A 26,358-nucleotide genomic window follows, 5' to 3' on the forward strand; every position below is an offset into this window, starting at 1 on the left:
AACATTGTTTATTTCCACTAACATTACATTAGTAGCAAGACCTTACCTTGCTGAGTACTAGCACTTTAAGTAACACTGTGCTAAAAGGTTGCAGAGGTTATCTATCATTTATGTATCTACCTACAAATATCCATATAACCATATGATTTATTCTTGGAAAAAGACAAGGTACATGGGTGCAACAATTTCTACTTTTCTTCTACCCCCAAAGCCTTTCCATAAATACTACATCACCCCCTTCCCAGTCTCTCACTTACCCACCAGAGGAGACAATGTGTAGAGCCACTTATTTTTGTTAACTTTTACACAATCTATAAAGAAGACAATTTAACCAGAAAGGCTATGTTTGAAAAAAATCACAAATATTTCTGAGAGGAGAGGAGAGAAAATAATAACTACTTAAGGTGGGTCAGAAGGCAGAAGTTTGGCTATAATGATTTTTAGAGTGTTTGGTGTTGCCAAAGAATTAGGCAATGGAGTGGTTTTTGTTTTTGTTTTTGTTTTTTTGAAGGGTATTGGATAGGATATGAACTGGATGCCTTTTCATGCTTTTAAGATGAGAGTAAAAGTTTTCTATTCTTTTAGAATTACTGGGTAGTTGGAACTGTGGGCCTGTTTTTTCTTTTTTAATTTTTTTAAATGTTTATTTATTTTTGAGAGAGACAGAGACAGAGCATGAGTGGGGGAGGGGCAGAGAGAGAGGGAGACACAGAAGCAGAAGCAGGCTTCAGGCTCTGAGCTGTTAGCACAGAGCCCGACGTGGGCTTGAACTCATGAGCAGTGAGATCAGGTCCGGACGCTCAACTGACTGAGCCACCCAGGCGCCCCCCATGGGCCTGTTTAATGCCTGGCCCTGAGTCGGCCATGGAAGAACAAGGCAGAGACAGAGGATAATTTTGTGATCCAAAAAGGTCATCAGTCAGGAGGAAATAGACCAGAGAGTGGACAGAGAGAGGAAGAAAGAAAACAGTTCCAAAATGAATCCAAAAGGGACGGCAATAAAGAAGGATAAAGACATAGTGTCACTCCTTAAAAGCATCCAAATTAACCACTACCATTCCCTATTCCCGATTCACTTTTACTGTAGGACAACTAATTAGCAGCTGACACTTCACAAGTGTAAAAACCCAAACCCTTGATTTTTCCCATCTGTATTCTTCTCCTGCTTTAACTATCTCAGGTAATAGAAACTCCTTTTACCATTCCCTCAGGCTAGAATACTTGAAGTCATCCTTGATGCCTCTCTTTTTCTCACATTCCACATTATATTCATCAACAGATCCCACAAGCTCTATTTTTACAACATACTCTGAATTTCACTGTTTCTTGTTACCTATACCTAGCACTCCTCTCTGGAGCATTGCCATAGATTTTACTTGGTTCCCTTTCTCCTGACCTTCTGCCCTGACCCACTTGTCAGAGGGAATCTGTTAAAATATAATCCAGATCATGATGTCTCCTATTCAGACCTACTAATGGATTTTATTTTACTTAGAATAAAGTCCAAGATTCTATCCATAGTCTACAAGAGCTTACGTACGTCTTCCACAGCTAGTTTTCCATTGCCATTCTCTAACTTTTATGTCCTCCTTCCTGCTCCTCCCCTCTATCTTCACTGTTTTTGTTACTATTTATTAATCACTACAAACAGACTTCTCAAAGCCTTGCAATTGCTATTCTCTTTGCTTGGAAAGTTCTTCCTTCAGATATTTGCATAGTTTGCTCCTTAAGTTATCATAGGTGTGTTCTTAGAATTTATTTACACCCAACACGTTTTTAATTTGTCTGTTTACTTTCCTCTATTTCACACTGTACTGTAAGTTTCCTGATTCCAGGCATTTTACTTTATTGCTGTGTCCTCAGTACCTAGAATTGTGCTTGGCCCATAGTGGCCCCTTATTTAATGTAATATTGGTTAAGTGAATCAAGGAGTACCTTCACAGGACAGCAATCATTTCATAATATTGCAATTATTTGTTTACATGTAAACATAACCAGAAAAATTTATGAACCTTGAGGCTAGGGCTTGGTTTAGAAAGGGAACTGGGTGATTTTGGACTGCAGTGCAGGTCTTATTTCTGTAAAGGAGAACGGAAGAAAGACGAATTAAGTAGGAAGGGTCACAGATGGCAGTGCAGTCCCAAAAAGGTTTCAGCCAGACCAACAGGGAGTCCTTGGGCCAAAGAGGTCATTAAAAAAAAATTAATGTGTATTTATTTTAGAGAGAGAGAGGGAGAGAGAGAGCACAAGCAGGGGAGGGGCAGAGGGAGGGAGACAGAATCCAAAGCAGGCTCCAGTCTCTAAGCTGTCACTATAGAGCCCGACGGAGGGCTCGAAGCCACAAACTGTGAGATCACGACCTGAGCAGAAGTCAGATGCTTAACCAAGTGAGCAACCCAGGTACCACCAAGTGAGGTCATTTAAGGGAGCTGTGTGTCTCACAGCAGTAGGCCTATAAGCTCACTGTAGGCAGTAATTGGTGGGAGCAGCCTACGGTAAGTGTAGCTTAGGAGCAAATGTGATTATAGATTCAGTACCCATGGTCATAGTCAATTAGATTTCCTGTAGCAGGAGATCTGAACAGTGCCATTTTATGGACACCACAGGGTCAAGTTTTTATATCTATAGGTCCTATCATAGCACATGACAAATCAAAAAGCACATGAATAATATTTCCCCTGCCTAGGAGCTGCTAGCTGTTCTTTGCCTAGTGTATTCTATCTACCTTTCCAGATAAATTCAAATCCCCTACTCCATGAACATCTTAAGATAACCAATGGCTGTACTAGCTGTTATTAATTTGGGATAAAAAAATACTGTCTATTTAATATGTGAATGTCTTGTTCTGTCATGAAATCATAAGTTCTCTGAGAGATCAACCACTCTAGATACTTCTAAAATTATTGTGTAAAACAACAGATTTATAGTAATTGTTAAATGAGTACTGAGTTAAATGTGAACTAGGTCTCTTGTCAATAAATTATCTGAAGAAAGAATGTGAAATGTAGTAATAACTGAAGAATTGGATGTAGAATAGAAGGACAGTTGTTGCTATATGGCAAGCAACAACAAGAGCCAAGGTGGCAAATTTTCTGCTGGAAAAAAAAGCAACTGTACTTCTCTGAATTCAGTTTTCACTTATAGTGTGGAAAAAATGATACATAACAAAAATTTTGGTAAGTAGTATTTTCTTTCTGGATTGTAACTTCTGTACCATTATATAAAAATATTTCATTACATATGAAATTGAGAGAGGAATAAATTTTGGTAGGATTTAAAAATAGTTTATAAATTGAGGCATATTTTAATTAATTTAAGAAATCTGTGATGGTACATAAACTGAATGTGTGGTCACCTTTATTTAAAGGATGTTCTAACCTAGAAATTAAAATTTTGGGAAAAACGTTTATATATCTAAATATGCCCATGTGCATCACTAGAAACTTTAAAATTAATTGAAAGAATTTGGTATTAATAAATTAATAGGCTGACTGCATAACTTCAGTAACCAAAAGTAATCAAAAAGTAGCCAAATCTTTCCTTTCTTGAGAATTGTGCAAAACTGGTGAGATGTTACCAACTGCATAAGCATGAAATTCCATTTGTCTAATTACTGTAATGAAAGATAACAAGGATGAAACAGTTTACGTAACTGCATGATTTATAGGTAAGAAAGAGGCAGTAAATAGAATAAGTCTTCCTTTACACAAAAGTTTAGAATTCAATGAGTTAATACTTTCAAATTGAACAAAGTTATTGTTTAAAGATTCTAATAGGCTTAACTCTCCATGACAATTTTTAAAAAAATTTTATTTATTTACTTTTTAGAATTCCAGTATAATTAGCATACAGTGTTATATTAGTTTCAGGTGTACAATACAGTGACTCAGCAATTCTATACATTACTCAGTGCTCCTCACGATAAGTGTGCCTTTAATCTGCTTCACGTATTTCACTCATCCCCCACCTTTACCCCCTCCCCTCTGGTAACCATCCGTTTGTTCTACAGTCAAGAGTCTGCTTTTTGGTTTGTCCCCTTTTTTTCCTTTGTTCATTTGTTTTGTTTCTTAAATTCCACATATAAGTGAAATATTATGGTGTTTGTTTTTTTCTGACTGACCTATTTCACTTAGCATTATATCCTGTAGATCCAACCACCTTGCTGCAAATGACAATATTTCATTATTTTTTTATGGCTGAGCTTATTCTGGTGTGTGCGTGTGTGTGTGTGTGTGTGTGTGTGTGTGTGCCCATGTGCGAGTGTGTGTGTGTGTGTGTGTGTGTGTGTGTGTATCACATCTTTACCCATTATCTAGGGATGGACACTTGGGTTGCTTCCATTTCTTGGCTGTTGTACATAATGCTGCAGTAAACATAGGAGTGCATATATCTTTTTGAATTAGTTTATGACAGTTTTTTGTAAAAGGTCTTGAAAGATCTTCAGTCAGAAATCCATTTAGTAGACTGAGTGTCACCTACCAAATTTGTCTTGGATGCAAATCTTTACCAGTTGGAATTACGTAAATGGACTATTTGGGGTGTGTTGTTTAATGGCTAGATAGGAGTACCTATTACCCCTAGAGATATAAAAAGAATGTGATACAAGTTTCCTGAGTAAAATAAATATTCCCATAATGAATTGTTGAGCAAAAGGGATCAACATTTTGATTGAGGAGTCTGTTTACCACATTGCAGATCTGTGGAACCATTTGACTCTTTTTCAGGAAAAACCTGATAAAATCTATCACATAAACAATGAAAACTTTATTAGTTTGTACCTCTTCCTGAATCTCACTTTCCTTCAAAATGTCATTGAGAAGACTGAGAGAAGAAAGTCTACCAAGAATTGGTAGATGTGTAATGTGTTGAATGCTTGTGAATCTGGTTTTCTGATTCATTGTAAAAAAGTCTCTTGTGACACAAGTCTTCTCAATTGTTTTCAATTATTGTTCAACTGACCAAAATTATACCTTGCTTTGGTAGCCTGATTGGCATGTATCAGAGTAAAAATGTTAAATGTCATCTTTAGCAACTTTATCTCTGCCCTACTATTCTCATTATGGACTAGTGTTCATATGCAGAGACAATAAGATACCAAAATTTAATACTTGACAGTGTACAAGAAAAAAGTCTACTTCGTGCTTGTAATTTGTCAGCCTTATGCTGGATCTCAGTCATAAAAATAATAGAATGAAATTTTTCCTACTGTGGCTCATTCAATTGCCATTTCTTACAAAATACAATAAAGTACTGTAAGGAGAAACTCATGCAGTTCACTATCAAACTTGTAAAATAATCATTTACAAACCCTGTAATAAATCCAGACACCTGAGGAAAATTCTAAACTACATATCTCCTTTACCTAAAAACATAGAAAACTGGTTGAGAATTAGAGGTTAGGGTTTGGGGTTATAAAATTTATATAAAGATAATGTCTACATGAAATTTAAAAATTTCAATATAAAATTAAATATTTTAATCTAAGCATTTGATTTGTTTTCTATTAGAAGAAATTCAAGTTAGTATGATCATTTTTAATCTTTAGTTTTTAAAGTTACTATATAAAAGCTCATATGTAGTTAATCTCATATGTAGTTTTGAAAAATTTATTTCTTATATCTACCATAGAATCTATGTCCTTAAATTAGTATAACCAAAATGGCAATAATACATTTATACATTAATTTATATATTAAAAGCTAATAATAGAATTCTTCCTATGTTATTTGTTCTTAAAAATTACAGTAGAAATTTCTTTAGAGTTTACTGTTTTCCAGGGTCTATTCTAAGGCATATATATAATTTTTAATTTTTTTAATGTTTATTTATTTTTGACAGAGAGAGAGAGAGAGAGAGAGAGAGAGCGAGCATGAGCGGGGGAGGGACAGAGAGAGAGGGAAACACAGAATCTGAAGTAGGCTTCAGGCTCTGAGCTGTCAGCACAGAGCCAGACGTGAGGCTCGAACTCACAGAGCGTGAGATCATGACCTGAGCCAAAGTCAGACGTTCAACTGACTGAGCCACCCAGGCATGCCAGCCATATATATCATTTATATATTTTTTCATATTACAAGAATCATAAGAATTGAAATGCTGACTCCATTTTACAGATGATAAAATGGAAAAACAGAAGGTATACATAGTGAGTAAGTGATAAAACTTCTAGACAGACCATGCAGTCTCACTGCAGAACCAACATTCAGAACCTGCTAATAATATATGTAATCTTTTTAATGTTATTTTGTTAGCTAACATTTTATATTTTTAATCAGGGAAAGTGACCTGTAGTATGTTAGACTTCAAATCCTGTATGATTCATGGTCAGTCAGTAGTTAATCCTATCGTCAGAAAATAATTTTCCCTTTCTATTTTTATTGCCATTGTCTTATTTTAAATGTAGTAAACATCTTTGATCTAGATTTTAGCAATAGCCTTCTAATCGACTCCTCTGTGTATTGTCTTGCTTTTATTAAAATTGTCCTCTACCACATGTTAGAGTAATCTTTCTAAAATATAAAATTGAAGGGCTCCTGGGTGGCTCAGTTGGTTAAGAGTCCGACTTTGGCTCAGGTCTGATCTCACCTTTGGTGAGTTCGAGCCCTGCATCAGGCACTGTGCTGACACCTCAGAGCCTGGAGCCTGCTTTGGATTCTGTGTCTCCCTCTTTCTATGACTCTCTCCCACTCACACTCTGTGTCTTTCTCTCTCTCTCAAACATAAATAAACATTAAAAACTATATATATTAAAAAATTAAAAAAATAAAATGTAAAATTGATCGTGTCATTCCCTGACTTAGAATATTCACTCCTTCAGGGTAAAAGTAATTTCCTCAGAATATTGTAGAAGACCTAACTTCATCTTGCCCCTACCTACATCTTTGGTCTCAGCCCTCATGACTTTCCACATCCACTCTATGCAGCTATGCAGAGCAATGTTTGGATTTAGTACACTCTGTCTCCTTGCTTCTGAGCCTTGCACTTTTTATGTCATACTTTTTATGTCATTTATGCCTTTCTCGGGCTACCTAGCACCTACTCCTCAAACTGTATCACTGTCATATTCATTATGATGTAATGTTCTAGTTGTTTCTAGACAAATCTTAACTTGATAAGTGTGGTGTTTTCTTTTTCTTTTTTTTTCATTTGTGTTATTTGAGTATAGTTTATATACAATGTTAGTTTGAGGTGTACAACATAGTGAATCAACTTCTTTATATATTATGCTATGCTCATCAGAAGTGTAGCTACCGTCTATCACCATAGAACACTATTACAATATTATTGATTATATTCCCTATGCTGTACTTTTTATTTCTGTGTTACTTATTCCATTCCTGGAAGCCTGTATGGAGTGGTGTTTTCTTAAAATAGTAAATAGGTAATACTCTTAATCCATGTTAGATTAATGAAGCAGAACTATGCAAATTTGTTTTTAAGTACTTTTGGACCCTTTTTCCCTTCACTTACTCATTTTTTACTCCTGATATGTAGTCATCCATATAGTCAAGAGATATCACAATCAACAAAACCAGATCTAGCGATGGACAAGATAATAGAACTATCAGACAGGGATTTAGTAACATATAAAAATGGAAAATATTAGATATATAAGCTATAAATGAGAGCCAAATGGAAAATTTAGAATAAAAAAAAACAGAGATGAAGGATTCTTTTCATGGTATTATTAGACCCCAATAGAAGAATTATCAATGAACTTGAAGGTAGGTCAAAATAAATCACTCGAAGTAACACAAAAAATAAAAATAAAAACAAAAAATGCAAAGATGAATGTCCAAAGAAGAACAGAGAATTCAAGAGCTGTGAGCCAATATCAAGCATATGTGAATTGGTGTCCAAGAAAAAATCATTGAGGAAAACAGAATAGAAAGGGAGAAATATTTGAGAGCTGTGTTTGCATGGAGGTGAGATAGGACCATTATATAATGGAAGGAATGAAACCTGACTAGATAGATATCAGTAGCTATTGATAGCTATAGATATAGGTATAGGTATATCCAGAGAGAGAGAGAGAGAGAGAGGGGTGCAAGCCAGAAGACAAACAAGCAAACAAGCAAAACAAAACTAAAACTCCAGGAGAAAACCTGTTCCTTCTAGTTAAAGGACTAGGAAAGGGGGAATCCTGACAAACAGAAAACCAAATGTCTACCTTTTGTAGCCAAACAACAAAGGAAAAACTCCTCTACACAGTTTCAGAAAGGAATGAATAGCTGACCTTCCATCCTACTCCTTTTACTCTGAAATAGCAGATTACATCATTATGATGTAAAGTGTTGTTTTGATTTGTTTTTTGAGAGAGAGACAGAGACAATGCAAGTGGGAGAGGGGTGGAGAGAGAGGTAGAGAGAGAATCCTAAGCAGGGTCTGCATTGCCAGGCCAGAGCCCGATGTGGGGCTCAAACTCACAGAACTGTGAGATCATGACCTGAGCCAAAACCGAGAGTTGGACACTTAACTGACTGAGTCACACGGGCACCCCCACAGCATTTTGATTTAAACCCTCCTATAGAGAATGTTGGTGGGCTGGATGAGAAAATGATCTGCATCTCTCACTTAGCATAATCAGGAGGTACTCAAATAATGAGGTAGTGTTAGTGGGAACAAACAGGGATGTGATTTTCCATTCTTCCATCAGCCAGTAATTGCACTTAATAAGGGCATGCAAAGCAGGACTAGTCAGCACTTTGGTCTCCTCTCAACCTTGGTGTAAGCAAGGACATAAAAAGAAACTGACCTTCTACCTCCTTCTGCAATCAGGAGGCTGATGTGGAGGTGATGGTGCAAGGTGTGGCTAGTCAGTGCTCCAGTTCTCTTCCCTTTACTACCTAGTATCAGTAAGAACAATGGGAAACTGAGCACCCATCTTTATCTGGCATCAACTAGATGGAATGAACTGGTAGAATGTGGGGCTCTTTCTACTTTCTTTAGAAGATATTTCATAACCTAAAACAAATCCAAAAAAGTAACAATGAATTGTGGGGATTTTAACATAGGTAGACATAAAGTGTATAATAATAGCACAATGAATGGGAAAATGATATTTAAATTACACTGTTAAAAGATTCCAACAGTTATACTTTAAAATTGTATAATATATTACAGTGTTGATTCAGATAGATAAAAAGATGTAAATCATAAATCCTAAAGTAACCACTAAAAATGGGCAATAATATAACAAGATAATAGTAAGATAAGTGTGGTAATATTCAACTATTTCAACTTATTCAAAAATGGCAGAAAAATAAGAGATGGGATAAATAGAAAACAAATACCAAGATGATAAACATCAATCTAATTATACTGATATTTATATGTAATATAATTATTTTATTAACAGGTATTTTCTGATTGGATAAAATAGGAAGATACAACTAAATTCTGACTACAAAATACCATAATATAAAGACAGAGATAGACTAGAAGTGAAAGCATGGAAGAAGATATATCATGTAAATGCTGATTTAAAAAGCTTGAGATACGGGGCGCCTGGGTGGCGCAGTCGGTTAAGCGTCCCACTTCAGCCAGGTCACGATCTCACGGTCCGTGAGTTCGAGCCCCGCGTCAGGCTCTGGGCTGATGGCTCAGAGCCTGGAGCCTGTTTCCGATTCTGTGTCTCCCTCTCTCTCTGTCCCTCCCCCGTTCATGCTCTGTCTCTCTCTGTCCCAAAAATAAATAAACGTTGAAAAAAAAAATAAATAAATAAAATAAAATAAAAAAAAATAAAAAGCTTGAGATACTATGTTAGTACCCGACAAAGAAGATCTCAGAATAAAAACTATTCCTAGGGATAAAGTAGGACATTGTGTATAACAAGTAAGTCAAATTATCAAGAAGAGATGAAGGTCTTAAATGTATATGTATCCAATAAAATAGTTTCAAAATATTCTAAGGAAAAATTGTTATACTCCAAAGGAAAAAGAAACAAAAGATAAAATTATAGTTGAAGACTTTAACATTACCTCTCTGCTCTCTATTGTGTTGATATGATAAACTGACAAAAAATAAGGAAGGTATAGTGCATTTGAATACCACCATCAACCAAATTGACCTAATTAATATTTATAGAACAATTTTCCCCAAAATATAGGGAGATATCTTCTTTTCAGCAATGTAACTCATATTTCAAGCCAGGAAATTTTTCAACAAATTCAGAAGGATTGAAATCTTACAAATGTGTTCTCTGTCAACAATGGAGTTAAGTTAGAAAGAGCAGAAAAAACAAAATCCCAATATACTTGGAAATTAAATAGCACATTTTTAAACCCACCAGCCAAAATGAAATTAACAGGGAAATTAGAATATATTTTAATAGAATGAAAATGAAGCAAACAAATAAATAATCCTACGAATACTATATCAAACTTTGTGAGAGCAGCTAAAGCCGTATTAAAAGGGATATTTCTATCATTAACTTATTTTATTAAAAAAGAAAGTTTAAGAAACTAGAACCTGGAAAAAAGACCAAATTAAACCTAAAGTATACACACATATCTATTCATCTCTCTCTTTCTGTACATTATACATGTATATATACATATACATATACATATACATATACATATACATATACATATACATATGTAGAGAGAGAGAGAGAAAATAAATCAAAAATTGTACTTTGATATTTAAAAAGTAAACCACTGATAGTAACTTTCAAAGCCACAAAATACATAGAGATAAATTTAACAGAACATTGGCAGGAATTTTAAACTGAAAACTACAAAGTATTGTGGAGACACATTAACTAAGCCTAATACATTAATTAATGCATTACTAAGCCTGAGACATTAAGTAACAAATACTTTCATTAATTATATGGAGAAATATTGCATGCTAATTCTTTCCAACTTGACCTATAGATGTCAAGTGAACCCAATCAAAATCTCAGAAGACATTTTTATAAATTTGACAATCTGATCATGAAATATATTTGATATTATAAAGGATCAAGAATAGCCAAAATAATTTGTAAAAAAAAGCAGAGTTACTTAATTTCAGACTACTCTAAAACTCCAGTACTCAAGAAGTGAAGTATTAAAGATATACATATAAAACAATCAAATCTAATAGAAGTTCCAGAAATAGACCCATACAAAAATGGACAATTTATTTTCAAAACAAATGCCAAGCGAATGCCATTAGGAATGGATATAGAAAGTCCTTTCAAAGAACAATACTGGAAGAATTGGACATCCAGATGGTAGAAAACTAACTAAAAATGTTACATCTTTGCATATATAAAAATTAAGGTGAATAATTATAGAATTAGGATAGCTAACACTATGAAACTTCCATAAAAAATATAAGAGAAAATCTTTATGACTTGGATTTAGCAGAATTCTTAGGACAAAAAAATCACAAATCAAAAATAAAAGATAATAAATTATAGTTTATAAAAATTAAAACTTCTATTCTTCAAAAGATGTTCTGAAGAAAATGAAAAATTTTAAAAAGTCACATTTTTTGCAAAAAAAATATTTGCAATATACACATCTGATTGCAAATTTATATCCTAAATATATAAAGAAAGCTTACAATTCAATATTAATAGGATAAGGTAGCCAATAAAAAATAAGCAAATGATATGAATAGCCCCTTTGCCAAAGAAATTATTTGAACAGCAAAAATACACATGAAAATATGCACAAAATTATTAGTTTTAGGAAAATGCAAATTAAAACTGTAATGAGATACCACTATATGCCTACTAGAAAAACTGCAATTTAAAAAACTGACAATCTCAAAGGTGCCTGATTGGCTCAGCTGAGTATCTGACTCTTGATTTCATCTCAGATAATGATCCTCAGGGTCATGAGTCTGAGCCCCACTTCAGGCTGCGAGCTGAGTATGAAGCCTGCTTAAGATTCCCTCACCCTCTCCCTCTGCTTCTGCCCTGCTCATACTTGCTCCCTCTCTAAATAGAAAGATAGATGATAGATAGGTAGATAGATGATAGATAGATAGATAGATAGATAGATGATAGATAGATAGATAGATAGATGATAGATACATACATACATACATACATACGCACATACATAGTTACATAGATGGATACATAGGTAAAAGACTGACAATTTAAAGTGTTGCTGGAGATGTAGAACATCTGGAAATCTCCTACAATGCTGACAGAATGCTAATCATTGTTATAGCATGAATTACATCACCTTAATTGGAAATAAAATTGCAAATATAATTAGTTAAGATGAGGTCATTGGGTTAGTCCTAAACCAATATGACTGTCCTTATTAAAAAAAAAATTAGGGGCGCCTGGGTGGCTTAGTTGGTTAAGCGTCTGATTCTTGTTTTTGGCTCAGGTCATGATTTCACAGTTTGTGAGTTCAAACCCCACGTCAGGCTCTGTGCTGTCAGCTGACAGCCTGCTTGGGATTGTCCCTCTTCCTCTCTCTCTCTACCTCTCTCCTGCTCGCTGTCTCTCTCTCTCAAAATAAATAAAAACTTAAAAAAAAAAAGAAAATTACTCTACAGAATCAGACATATAAGGAAGATGATGTAAACACACATACAGAGAATATAATCATCTACAAGCCAAGGAGAGAAACCTGAAAAAGATCTTTTCCCTTATATCCCTAAGGAGTAACCAATCTGCTGACACCTTGATTTTGGTATTGTGGCCTCCAGAATTATGAAACAATACATTTTCTGTTGTTTAAGCTACTCAATTTGTGATGCTTTGTTACAGCAGTACTAGCAGACCAATATAGCCATTTTGGAACATCATTTGCTCATTTCTTATAAAAAAAAATACACTTACAATACTAATTAAAAATTCCACTCATGGGGTGGGGCACTGAGTGGCTCAGTTGGTTAAGCATCTGACTCTTGATTTGAGCTCAGGTCATCATCTCACTATTTGTGGACTCAAGCCCTGCATCAGGCTCTGCACTGTCAGTGTGGAGTCTGCTTGGAATTCTCTATCTCCCTTTTTCTCTGCCCTTCCCCTGCTTGCATGCATTCTCTCTCTGTTTCAAAAATAAAGAAATAAGCTTTGAAAAAAATTTCACTTGTGGATATTTATCCAAGATAAATGTATATGTATGTATATGTACATATATGTATGTATATGTATATATATATATTCATACAATGACCTGTATGAAAATGCTCATAGCAGCTTTATTTATAATAACCCTAAACTAGAAACAATAAGTTTACCAGTTGGTGGATATATAAACTAATCATAGTACATCTGTACAATGGAACAGTACTTAAAATAAAATGGAAGAGACTATTGGTACATACAAAAAATATTGATAACTCTCAGTTGTATTATGTTAAATGAGAGAAGTCAGACACAAAAAGCTATATACTGCATGATTTATGTGATTGTCTGGGAAAGGCACATTTGTAGGGACAGAAAACAAAGTCATTAAAAAAATTCTAGATGGAGAAAGGGATTATTGTAATCAGGGGAAAAAAAATCTTTTCCAATAATTCATGAAAAAACGGCACCTATATTGCATTTTGTACCTAAGTTCCTTTCTGAATCTTTACTTTCTTAGCATATTAAAGAATACATATTTGTCTTTTCTAAAAGTTGAGTATATGCAGTCTTATTGGACCAGCTACACCATAAAATGCTGCAGTGACTTGCAAATAGAAGAAATTTAATTTTTAAATTCATGACTGAAATGAAAGTGGTGATACAATACATGGGAAAAGGGTGAGAAAATCTAAGCAACAGGGTACTGTTTTTGATAAAAGAAAAACTACATAATGCCTCATGTAGGTAATGCACATTTGGTAGAAAAAGTAAAAATGATTACAGAAAAACAACTATAAGGCTGGAGTTACTCCACTAGCTCTGTGAAAAGTTAACTGTATTAGCTTAGTCAAGTAAAATTTTTATGAAGCTTCAGTTTCTTCATTGGAATATTGAAAGAAGTTTGAGTAATAACATATGAATTTTCTACCACACAGAAAGGTAGTTTCAGATCCCAAAATGTAAGCTGCCAGAGTGTATCATTGTAACCTGATATAATCGAGGGACGTAAGTGATCTGTTAGGTCTTACAGAATATAAATAAGGATGGTGAGTTGTGGCAGGGATACGGCACACATAAAAGAGATTTAGAGAATTTTGCAAACATACTCAACTATGACAGTGTTACCTAAAAAGCTTAAAGAATTTTAAGGAAAAATAAATGTGCATTGAAAACAAGAAAACAGTGTCACTGCCTTACTCTATAGTAAAGAGCCATGCTTGATTGTTATCCTCACTCTAAGAATCACTTTTAGAATGCTGTAGATACACTATGACAACTTAAAGAAGATTGGGCACAGTAGGAAGGGACTCCAAACCATACCATGCATCTTTCTATCCTGTTTCCAAGGGGAACAGGCCATCTTCAAATACTTAAAAGGTTTACATATGATAGAGGGATTAGACTTTGTTTAAATCGACTGTGACCTGAAGGTCGAAAACTGGGATCTATGTTTATAAATGAACATAGTTTTAAGCAAATTTTTGTTGTTACACTGTGTACAGATAAATACAGATGCTTGAAAAACTGGTTGAAAACCATATCACAGTGGTTATTCAAGCATGGGATGTATGGCCATGTGTTATATGAATTTATGAGAATCAATTGAGTATTAGAATAGATCAGATTCAAGGTTCTTTTCAATGCAAAGTTTCTATGATTCCCCGATAATTCTTTTCAGCTACATAAGTACAAGCAAGTATGGAAATTAATGGAAGACAAATTTCAGCTCAAGATAAGTAAGAACTTGCTAAGAATTATGGTTGTACAATGATCTAATATGTTCTCTCAATAGTAAGGCTCATTCCCTACGAGAGGAAATGTCAAGGTGTATTCACTGTTTAAGATCATTTGTAGGTCCCCTGAATGCTATTAAAAGCAGAATATTCTGCCTGGCATTCAGACCTTTTCTGGAAGACCTGCTCTATCAATCTGTATTTATGTCTATTCCCCAAGTCAGAGTCTCTACTACAGAAAAATTAATATTTCTATGACTGTTTACATATTGTTTCCAGCATTGTGACTCTGATTATAACATTCTCCTGAAGTGTAATATACCTTCTCTCTTTTTTTCCTTCTGTGCAAATCTTATACATTTGTCAAAAACCAGTTTGAATTTAGTTTCGTTGACACTCTGCCTGACTCATCTCATCTTTCTGCTTTTTTTTCTCTGCAGAATGCTACATGCTTCATAAATCTGCCTTCAAACAAAATCAGTTATTTCTAATTCTTCCCTATGTGTACATCCTCCATTCTCAATTTTAAGTTTGAACCAAATATTGCATTGCTTTTGTACCCATCAAAGCTCCGATAGCACAATTTGACACTGAACTGATACTTGGTAAATGCTGTTGTTGCTCTTCAGAGTATCCTAGGAGTCTAATCATATCCATTCTCTGACTGTCAGGAATATCATTGCTGTTTAATCATTTTTACAGTCATCTTGTATTAGTTATCTATTGCTTGGTAACAAAATACTTCAAAACTTAGCAACTAAAACTAGTTATTATCTACCATAATTTCTAAAGGTCAGGATTCTGAGAGTACTTTGCTGGGTGGTTCTGGCTTAGGGTCTCACATAAGGTTCCAGTTAAGATATATCTTTAGGGTTGCAGTCATTTGAAAGCTTGACTTGGGCTGAAGGATCTGCTTACCAGGTGGCTCACTGAAATGATGTTGTCTGAATGCCTGAGTTTCTTGCTGGCTGTTGGCAGGAAGTACCCTGTACCTTGCTTGGGTGTCCTCATGGCATGGCAGAAGTTGCTTTGACTTTTATAACCTAGTCTCAGAATGTATCTGCTATTACTTCTGCTGTCTGTTAATTACAGAACAACCCTAAATCAATGAGAGGAATAATTACACAAGGGTGCAAATACTAGGAAATGAGGATCATTGAGGGCCATCTTACAGACTTGCTACCACACATCTCGTATTAAATGTTTGTTATAATAAAATTTATGAAGTGATTTGTATCATGTGTGCTTCATATAATTGTAGAATAGTAACAAGAACAAAAAAATGGAACTAATTTAGTAATTTTCCATTCAGTTTTATATATTTTTAAAATTTTTATTGAATTAATCAATTTCCTTATATTTTGATTTTTTAATGGAAACTGGAAAAATTGGAAAAATAAAGGAAATTGAATAAAGAAAAGAATAATGAGCTTAATTAGCTTCCTTCAAATTTCATTCTGTGTTTTCAATGTGAATTATAGTGTTACTGAATAAAGCAGAAATTTAAGAGCTTAGATTTAATTAAGAAAGAAGAGATGATCTTAATAGGTACATTTAGATAACTAAATATACTTTCCTCACTATAGTTGCAAAAGGTAAATATTTTTCTCTGGCATATTTTTTTTTTGTCATCAATGAAAAAGTACTTTTAACAAAATAACTTTGATAATGAATGAGGGAAAAAAATGATGAAAACTGTAGATGTTGCTTTAATCAAATGTCAAATGTTTTCTGAACTGAAATCATTTGTTCACATAAAATTATAAATAAATTGATACAGTTTTAGCATTATTGACTTTCACAAACTTTGTCTAACATAGACGCCCTTGAATCTGAATTTCTCTTTGTTGTAAATCTTTATCTGTGAATGTCCAAATCTTTCCTCTTTCGTGTAAGTTGATTGTCCTAACTGATGATGCTTACTTCTACTCCAAATCCTACTTCACTTGTTCTATATGCCACTTATACAGATAGAATTTTCTGTATATTTTTCTTTTCTATATTTTTGCATATACCATTTCACCTTCCTAACTAGAATGCCGTTTCCTGGAGATGGCAGTTCTGTTGCTCACAGCTACCATTGTGCCTACAACATGTCATGTGTCCACAAATGGTTTTTGAAATAAATATCCTTGCTTTACTCTAGATTTTATCCAAAATGTACAGTTGTACATATGTTCTTATAAGCCTGTATATGATATTTCCTTTGTATGTATAAGTTTAGTTAAATTACTTCTACTGTTATACAATTAATCCTTTATTAACCTTTAAATTTGTTTTGGTAATAATCCTATTATATCTACTTCTATAACCAATTTCTGTAACCATCAGTGATACTTCACTGTGGAGCATTTTATGCAACAATATTAATATATAGTATTCTAGCTGGAAATGCTTTTGGAATCATCATCAAAGATATATTAAATTATATCCAGCTTGGCTGTAGTATTATATAATTGCATTTTGTTAACTTTCAAATGGAAAACCTATGTAAAATAATTCAATATCCCTTTATCCTTCAGAATACCCTATCTAGGCTTCTGTTTGTGAACTATACTATTCATTTTTTAGTCCTTGTGCTTCAGATAGGGCTCCGCTCCTGGCTGGTAGAGGGCAGTTTCTGGGCTCAGACCAATGAGATTATCATATAGTAATCAGTTAAGTGATAGTCACCACACAGTCATACTTTCAAAGTCAGTAAGAAACAAAATGTGTCTAAGAAAGGTATTCTTATTTTTCCCTTATGAGATTTGAAGTAGAAAGAATGCAAGGTGAATTTACTCCAGTATCTTTACAGCAATGAGAGAAATACCTGTCTTATCAACAAGCCAACATAAAGAATTGAGCCAAGAGGGAAAGAAACCAGGTTCTTTTATCATTTGAACCCCCGGTCTATATTTCATACAGAAATCAAATACTACATTTTCCTACTGCTCAAGATGGCAGCGTATTTACTATGTACAAATGCTTAAATAATTTTAATATTTTTATTATTTGGTATTTGTGACCTCCGCCTGGTGTTTTTAGTGGCTTTGTCTATCTTTTATAGAACTTGTTAGCTAAACAGGTCAAATTCCATACCTGTTAGTTTTTTTTTTTTTCTATCTGACTTAACCTATCAGGTAATTATTTATTACTGATATGCTCTAGCTACAGTCATTTTCTACACACATGTTGACAGTTTCAAATGCTTAGTAGCATATAAGGACATTTCCTTTCTACACAACTATCTCTTAGTAACTTGACTGAACTCTAGAAATGGAGATGTGACTTTTATCTGGGATAGGCCTAGGGATTATCTATGATCAGTACACAGTTGGGACGTGTGATTTTGTTTTTGGTTAAGAGATCTATGAACCTGGATCATTACAGTGCATTCAATTTTATATCACACTCAGCACCAGGTCATGCCAATTCATTCTATATTCCATATATATTTATACTTACTTTCTTCTTACATTTATCTTGCATGAGGTCAAAACATGCATGCTATATCAGTTAAATTGCTTCAGATACACATTATATGTTAGGGTTCTCTGAAGAAACAAAGCCAATAGGATGTATATATACATAAAGAGAAATTTATTTTAATGAATTTTCTCATGCAATTGCAGAGGCTGGAAGTAAAATCTACAGACAGAATTATATTTAACCAAATATCTGGCACTATGGCCCAGCCAGGTTGACACATAAAATTAACCATCACAGACTTGATAACAAGACCATGAAAACTTCAACATGAAATTTATATAACATGGTTTATTTCATATTAGCTTTGCCTTCCTCTTTGGTATCCTTAATATCTACTTATATTTATTTGTACTTTTAATTATTTGATAATTGAATTTGCTCTTGACTGTCTCCCTGTAGTAAATTTCAAAGGTCATATTATGTTCTCACTTTTATCAAATCAACTCTGGGTATAGTATTCAACATGTTTCTCTTGTCCAAAAAATTCCTGAAGTAACGTCACAGAGATTAACACCAATACACAGAATTCTGCCCTAAAATTTCCACAAAGAGTTTGGAGTCTTACTAGGTCATTGGCTAAGACCTGATGAAATTTTAAAAGGGCAAAATCTTATGTCTCAAGAATATCTTATCTTCGTTTTTATAGTCTACACATCTTAAAGGATTCAAAATCATTTGAATTTTAAACTTTTTCATAAGTCTACTTTCACTACATTTTAACCTACTATAAATACTGTATTAAAAATAACTGGAGTGAATTTAACATTTTCCATGTAATGATTTTCTGGGTTCATTACCTTTTACTAGAGCAGAGCTTTGATGTAACAGATAGGTGTAAACATCTAAACATCTAATATCAAGATCTCCTAGAGAAATGATTGCTTTCCTGGTGATAAACAGGTTTATCCAACTTTTATCAAAGTTCAAGGTATAGTTCAAGACCTCAAAAGAAATTGTAACTTCCAATCTCATGGAGGTGAATTTCCTGCTCTTTAACTATCTTTTAATTTGTCTTCCTTTAATGCAATCTTTATTATATCTTCAATTGCATGCTCTTATGCTTTAGAACAGTTTGGAAGAAATTTTCTAGGAAATAAGTCTACCTGCTGCACGGAATTACAGTATTTCCTAAGTCATATCACATCTGTGATGCCACTTAACACCTGCACCACACTTACATTGGTGAATTGCTGTTGCCTGTTCTGTGACTTAATGGCACAGAATATATAGCATATGTTGGTAATTCTTTTGTAATATGTTTGAAAATGTGCATACAAATGAATCCTCTTCAGGTGCGAGAGCATGAATTTATAGTGCAATTAACAGTTTGAGCTCACACCTGCTTTAAATACCACATAGGCTTGTATTTTAATTACAAGGTATGCAGTGAGACCACCCAAAGTCTCTATTCCATATGTAGTCTAAAGAACTGAGGCAGAATCCAAATCCAAATTTTGAGCCTTGTTTTCAAGGCCCATGCATTTTGCATTTAAGAGAGAAATATACTACTTGTAGACAATTCAAATACCCAAGGAATTAACAAATCAAATGCCCTATATTTTAAACAACAGAAGAAAAAAATGAAGATTGATTAAATAATTTTTTTATTGAGGTAAAATTTATTGAGATATATAACATTATACTAGTTTCAGGTGTTCAACATAAGAATTCAGTATTTGTATACACTACAAAGTGATTACCACAATGTCTAGTTACCATCCATCACCATACAATTGACCTCCTTCAAACTTTCACCTACCTCTCCACCCTCCTCCCCTCTAGCAACCACCAGTCTGTTTTCCACACACATGAGTTTTGTTTTGTTTGTTCATTTGTTTTTTGAGGTTGTTGTTTTTAGATTCCACATAAGTGAAAATATATGGTGTTTGTTTTTCTCTAATTGGCTTACTTCACTTAACATAGCAAGGTCCATCATGTTGTCACAACTGGCAAGATTGTTTCCTTTATTACGGCTGACTAGTATTCCATTGTGGTCTGTGTGTGTGTGTGTGTGTGTGTGTGTGTGTGTGTGTGTGTGTGTGTTGTATCATATCTCCTTTATCCATTCATCGATTCGTGGACACTTAGGTTGTTTCTGTACCTTGGCTATTGTAAATAATGCTGCAATGAACATAAGAGAGCATATATTTTTTTCAAATTAACATTTTCTTTTTGTCAGATAAATACCTAGAAGTGGAATAGCTAGATGTTATGGTAGTTCTATTTTAAATTTTTTGAGGAACCTCCATTCTGTTTTCCATAGTAGCTCTACCAGTTTACATTCCCATGAATACTGTATTAGGGTTACCTTGAATATTAATTGTTTAAAACTAGAATTCCTTACCTAGAATTCACACTTTTGACTTATATCTATCTGGAATCTGTACCTCTTATTTGTATGGTTCAACATGTCTGACCTAGATTATAGAAATAATTCCATAACTAGCTTTGTAAATATTATCCTTCATTTCCACCAGCAGGGTGTAAGTTATTGTTCTATATCCTTACCAACAGTAAAATCAACAGACATTTAAATCTTTGTCAACCTTGCAATTATATTAACATTGTCTTAACTGACATTTCTCTAATCCTCATGTGGTTTTCATATGACGATTGGTCATTATTACTTCTGCTTTATGACGTGCTTGCTGCCAGTTTGTTCTGTTCAGATGTCCTTTGCTCCTTCTAAGTGGGGTTGTCATCTTATTGATTTGAAGGAACCTTTTATGCTTTACATACCAAATTATTTTATGGTTATGTTAATTGCAAGTAGTTTCTCCCAGGTTCCACCTAGTCATTTAGTTATCTGTGTAGAGTTTTTTCATGACTAACAAAGCTTAATTTTAGTGTGGTACATTTATTAATATATTCCTTCATATACCATTAATTTTCCCTCACATACCAATATTTTATGTAAAATATTGTCCTAACCCAAAAATCCTAAAGCTATTATTTTATTTCATTCTAAAAATTACAAAATATTTCTTCTCATTATTCATTTCTTGTTCTACCTGGAATTTATTTATCGGTTTGGTGTGAAGCAGAAAACCAATTTCACTTTTTTCCCCTCCAATAAATATTATCTCAGTACTAGTAAGTAATAGTAAATAAATAGTGTCCCCGTAGTATCCCTGTAGTATTTATTGTGTAGTTGCTCTTTTCCTAACACTTTTGTTGTATGATAAGTTTCCATGTACAGGGTGACCAGGTTCTGATCTAATGGTCTCCATCTCTCTACCAAGACTACACTGTATTAGTTGGGTTTATTAAAAATAGTTTTGATATCTGATCAAATTTCCCCACCTTATTATTTTTCAAGGGAAACTTGGCTATTTTTGATATTTTGTCCTAATATAGTTATTTTAGGGTCAGCTTGTCAAAGTTTCAGATGTGTGTTAGGTTTTGTTTTTCTTTTTATGGAGCTGAATGATATCTGTATATAAATTTATAGATACTTGCATTCTTATGAGCATTTCTTTTTGTTAATATTTTTAATGATGTTTAAAAATTTCTCTGTAAAGATTTGATTATCTTTCATACCATTTACTCCTAGTTTTCTTTTATTGTTGTCAATATTTTAAATAGCATCAGTTGTTGTTATTTAGTACAATGGGCTCAGTGCTAGAGCTGACCTGTGAGAATATGTAGCATAAACACAAAATATCATCCTCGAATTCTGAGTTCTAAGCTACTCAGAGTCACTTGAGTCATTTGAGTCATTTGTTCTGCATCATATCTTAATTTTATGTTTCTCAAACCTTCTTTCCTCCATTATAGTTCTTTCCTTCTCAATGAGCACTTTTAGACATTTTTTTGTTGTTGTTCATTTTTTTTTTTTTTTGGTCCAGTAGAATTTGGTCCAGTAAAATTACCGCACTGAGTTGGAGGGCTAAATAAGTTTGCAATATCTAACATTTTTCACCTCCAGGAACAAGTTTTCATTTCCTTGGGGGTGACATATCATGATATTTCAACCTTAAATGGTTATGTTTACAAAGCCTTTGTCTTTTTTGAATGTCAATGGAGATGATTTTGTATAATGGTGTTATATAAAACTCTCTTGCTTAAGTCTCTAAATCTAATCACTTTTTGTATTTAAAAAAAAAAATTATGGGGTATGTGGGTGGCTCAGTCAGGTAAGCTACTGACTCTTCAGTTTGGCTCAGGTCAGGATCTTGCACTTCCTGAGTTTTGAGTGCCTGCATCAGACTCTGTGCTAACAGTGCTTAGCCTGCTTGGGATTCTCCTTCCCTTTCTGCTCCTCCCTCCATCGTGTGTGTGTGTGTGTGTGTGTGTGTGTGTGTGTGTGTTTAAATAAATAAACAAAAAATTATGTTGACAAATATATGCAAATAATTATAGTATTGAGGTTTTCTTTGCCAAATCATTTTATTATTAGGCTAGTTATTTACTTTTCTTGTTGACTTGAGGAGGACCACCTAGTACAATATTAAGCAGAAAAAGTGATACTGAACTTCAATATAGTTCATGATTTTAAAGGAAATATTTCTTACATGTATAAATTAGTAGATGTATTTGCTGTATGTTTTTTCCAGGTCCTCTATATCATACTAATAACATTTCCATTAGTAATAGTTAATGCATGCTAACTTTCTTTACCAATGATACCTTAAAAAACATAATACATTGGTTTAAATAAGATAGTTTTAATCTCTCAAATAACTATTCAATGACAATTTACATCTTTAACACATGTCTCAGATGACTCAAGTTCGTATTTCCCAGCTATTTTATTTATTTTATTTTCCTCAACCAAATTCTATTTTAAAAAATTTCAAATTTACACAAAGTTGAAAAAGTACTACAAACATATCAACATACCTATATACTCTTTACCTATGGTCAATAAATGTGAATATTTTCCTGGCTTAGTTGTGTATGTGTATACATGTATATATACACATACACAAATAGCTTCAACCACTTGATGCTTTTCTTTGATGGTAAATAGTTTGAATTTTGTCAAATCATTTATCTATTATGGTTGAAATTATTTTCTTATAGTTTGATTGTGAAATTAATTACATTTGTAATTTTTAAAAATAATTTTCAAAGTGCTAAAGAAAATAATTTTCATCTGGAATAGTAAACCCTGCAAAAGAATATTGAAAGAGAGAACGAAGTAAGCATAGTTCTAGACAAGTAGAAATTATCACCAGGTCCTCAAAAGAAAAAGATGATTGTTTAAAGGTAATTTCAAGAAGAAAAAAACCTCCCAGGAGCAAGATATGAAATACAAGAAGGAATGTTTGGCAAAAATAATCATTTGGGTATATTTTAAAACACAAGAGGAAAATGTTAATATACAAAATTAAAAAGCAACATCGATGGAAGCATTTTCTACAAAAATAATATATAATTTTGGAAATTTTGAAATAGAGTAAATATATAGGTTCTCTTTAGCCATCAATTTTAAGCAAAATATGCATGTTTAAATTGCTATTATAATTTTTTTAAAAAAATAGCAGTAGAATGTATAAATTCTAAATAGATTCAGAAGGAAAATTGAGGAAAGGTAGTAAAATAACCCCAAAAGAGAAAATAAAGAAGAAAAGTAGTACAAAAAGTGACAAAAATAAGATATGTTTCAGTAACAATACATTTTAGTAAATGTAATTATTAATAAAGTACATTTTCCCATTAAAATCAATTAGTTCTATATTTTTTATAAAATATTTGCCTATATAAACCATAAGAATTCAAAAAGTTTGAGTTCAATAGTAGTATCAGGTAATTACTAACCAAGAAATGGGTAACAGACAAATTAGACAATTACATTTGTGGCACTAGGCATCATTATAATTGAAATAATATAGCGTCAATAATTTAGATTATCCATAAAATAGAAAACATAAATCAACTATAATTTAAATGTTAAAATACCAAAATTATTTATGTTTAAAATCAATAAAAACACTATGAGTTATATTTGAAAATATACTGGTGGTCCTACATGTGTGCAATAAGATAGTAAAGCATAAAAATTGAAAAAGTATAACCTTATGGTCAATTTTCCCAGGAGCTTTGACTTTCTGTTATAAAAATCACAAGTATTGGGGCACCTGAGTGACTCAGTTGGTTAAGAGTCCAACTCTTGATTTTGGCTCAGGTCATGATCTCACAGTTTGTGAGTTCGAGCCCCACACCGGGCTCAGCACTGATCGCTTGGGGCCCGCTTGGGATTCTCTCTCTCTCTCTCTCTCTCTCTCTCTCTCTCTCTGTCTCTCAATAAATAAATAAACTTAAAAAAATGAAAAATCACAAGTATTTGTAAGTAAATAGTTTAACTAAAAGTATTTAATAAAGTTATCAAGATATTAATCAACTACCTTTCTATAAAATATAAATGCAATTTAAAAATATAAAATTAAAATGTTACTTTGAAATAAAATTACCAAGGAATGTTTAATCACAATATCTTAATGAAGGCCTAATTACTGTGGATAAGTTTATTTATGATAAAAAGCTAAAATATCCTATAGATTACACATTTCAGTTTTTCCTAAATTGATTAATAGGATCAATGTTATTTTAATAAAGATTCTAGAAGTTTTTCAGGAATCTTTCCTAGCCAATTTCAAGATTTTGATCAAAAATTAAATATCCAAGAAGAATCAATATTATGTATATTATAGGTAGTAAAATCAGAATTTCAACCTCTGCCTCCCTATCTATATCCAGTTCCCTGATACTGTGACATTTTATTCATGGACAGGTATGTTGAAGATGAACATCTGGAAAACATTTCATCTTTGGCTTTTCAAATCTCTATTATTTATGCTGGTATCATTTTGGTCTAAGTATTACTCTTTTATCACAAAGTTCCTCATAATTTTCTCTTAAACTTTTCATTCTTTCAGAAAATAGCCAAATTCTAATTTAAAATAACACAAAATATGTAGCTAACTGTTCTCATCAACACATCCCAGCCTCACTTTCTCATTGGCATCTGTGAAGAGATCAAAATAAAAATAAAAATAAAACAAAAGTCATATTGTCAACAAAAGTAAGATTTATATTCAGTGCTTTGGAAGAAGCTGAGAAGATTGAAAGATTCATTGATGTTTTAAACGTTTTTATCTCTACCTTTACATTTCAAATTTTTAAAATAAAAAGGGATTATTGAATCTTACAAAGATCCATGTTTAAACATTACATATAATTTAAAATTTAAGGATGAATTGTGGCAAAGGTTAATAAGGGTAGGAAAATAAGATAAAGCCAGAAGTGAGGGTAGAAACACAAATTTACATGCTATCCTGAGTTCAAAATGTTCCATCCAAATTCATGTCCACCAGGGTAATGTGAATTCTCTAAAAACCTGTGAATGTGACCTTACTTGGAAATAACATCTCTGCAGATGTAAATTTGGAATTAGGATCTTTTCAGATGTAATCAAATTAAGATGAGATCATACTAAATGGGAGTGGGGTGGGCAGCCAAATCTAATATGACTAGTGCCCTTATGAGAAGAAAGAAATGTGAAAATAGAGACAGAGTCAAAGGGGAGAAGGCAATGTGAAAATAGACGCAGAGATGGGAGTAACTGAAGCTGCAAATCAAGGAAAACCAAAGATTACCAGCAACCACCAGAAGCTACAAGAGGCAAAGAAGGATTCTTCCCAGGAGACTTCACAGAAAATGTGGCCTTGCCAATACCTTGATTTCAAACTTCTAGCTTCAGAACTATGAGAAAATAGATTTCTGTTTTAAGCCCCCCAGTTTGTATAATTTGTCATGGAAGCTCTAGGAAATTATGCACAAGACATGCAATCTTGTATACATATTTTATGTGTGTGTGTATAATGTATATGCATATATATGTATATATAACATATTATATTTTATTTTTTAATGGTTTTTTTTTAATTTTTTTATTTATTTTTGAGACAGAGAGAGACACAGCATGAGCAGGGGAGGGGCAGTGAGAGAGGGAGACACAGAATCCAAAGCAGGATCCAGGCTCTGAGCTGTCAGCACAGAGCCCGACGCGGGGCTCGAACTCACAGACCGTGATATCATGACCTGAGCTGAATTCGGATGCTTAACCAACTGAGCCACCCAGGCATCCCTAACATATTATATTTTATACTTATAATATATATATAC

This window comes from Panthera onca, chromosome B4 (genome assembly GCF_046562875.1).
Source record: "Panthera onca isolate mPanOnc1 chromosome B4, mPanOnc1 haplotype 2, whole genome shotgun sequence".
NCBI classification, from domain to species: domain Eukaryota; kingdom Metazoa; phylum Chordata; class Mammalia; order Carnivora; family Felidae; genus Panthera; species Panthera onca.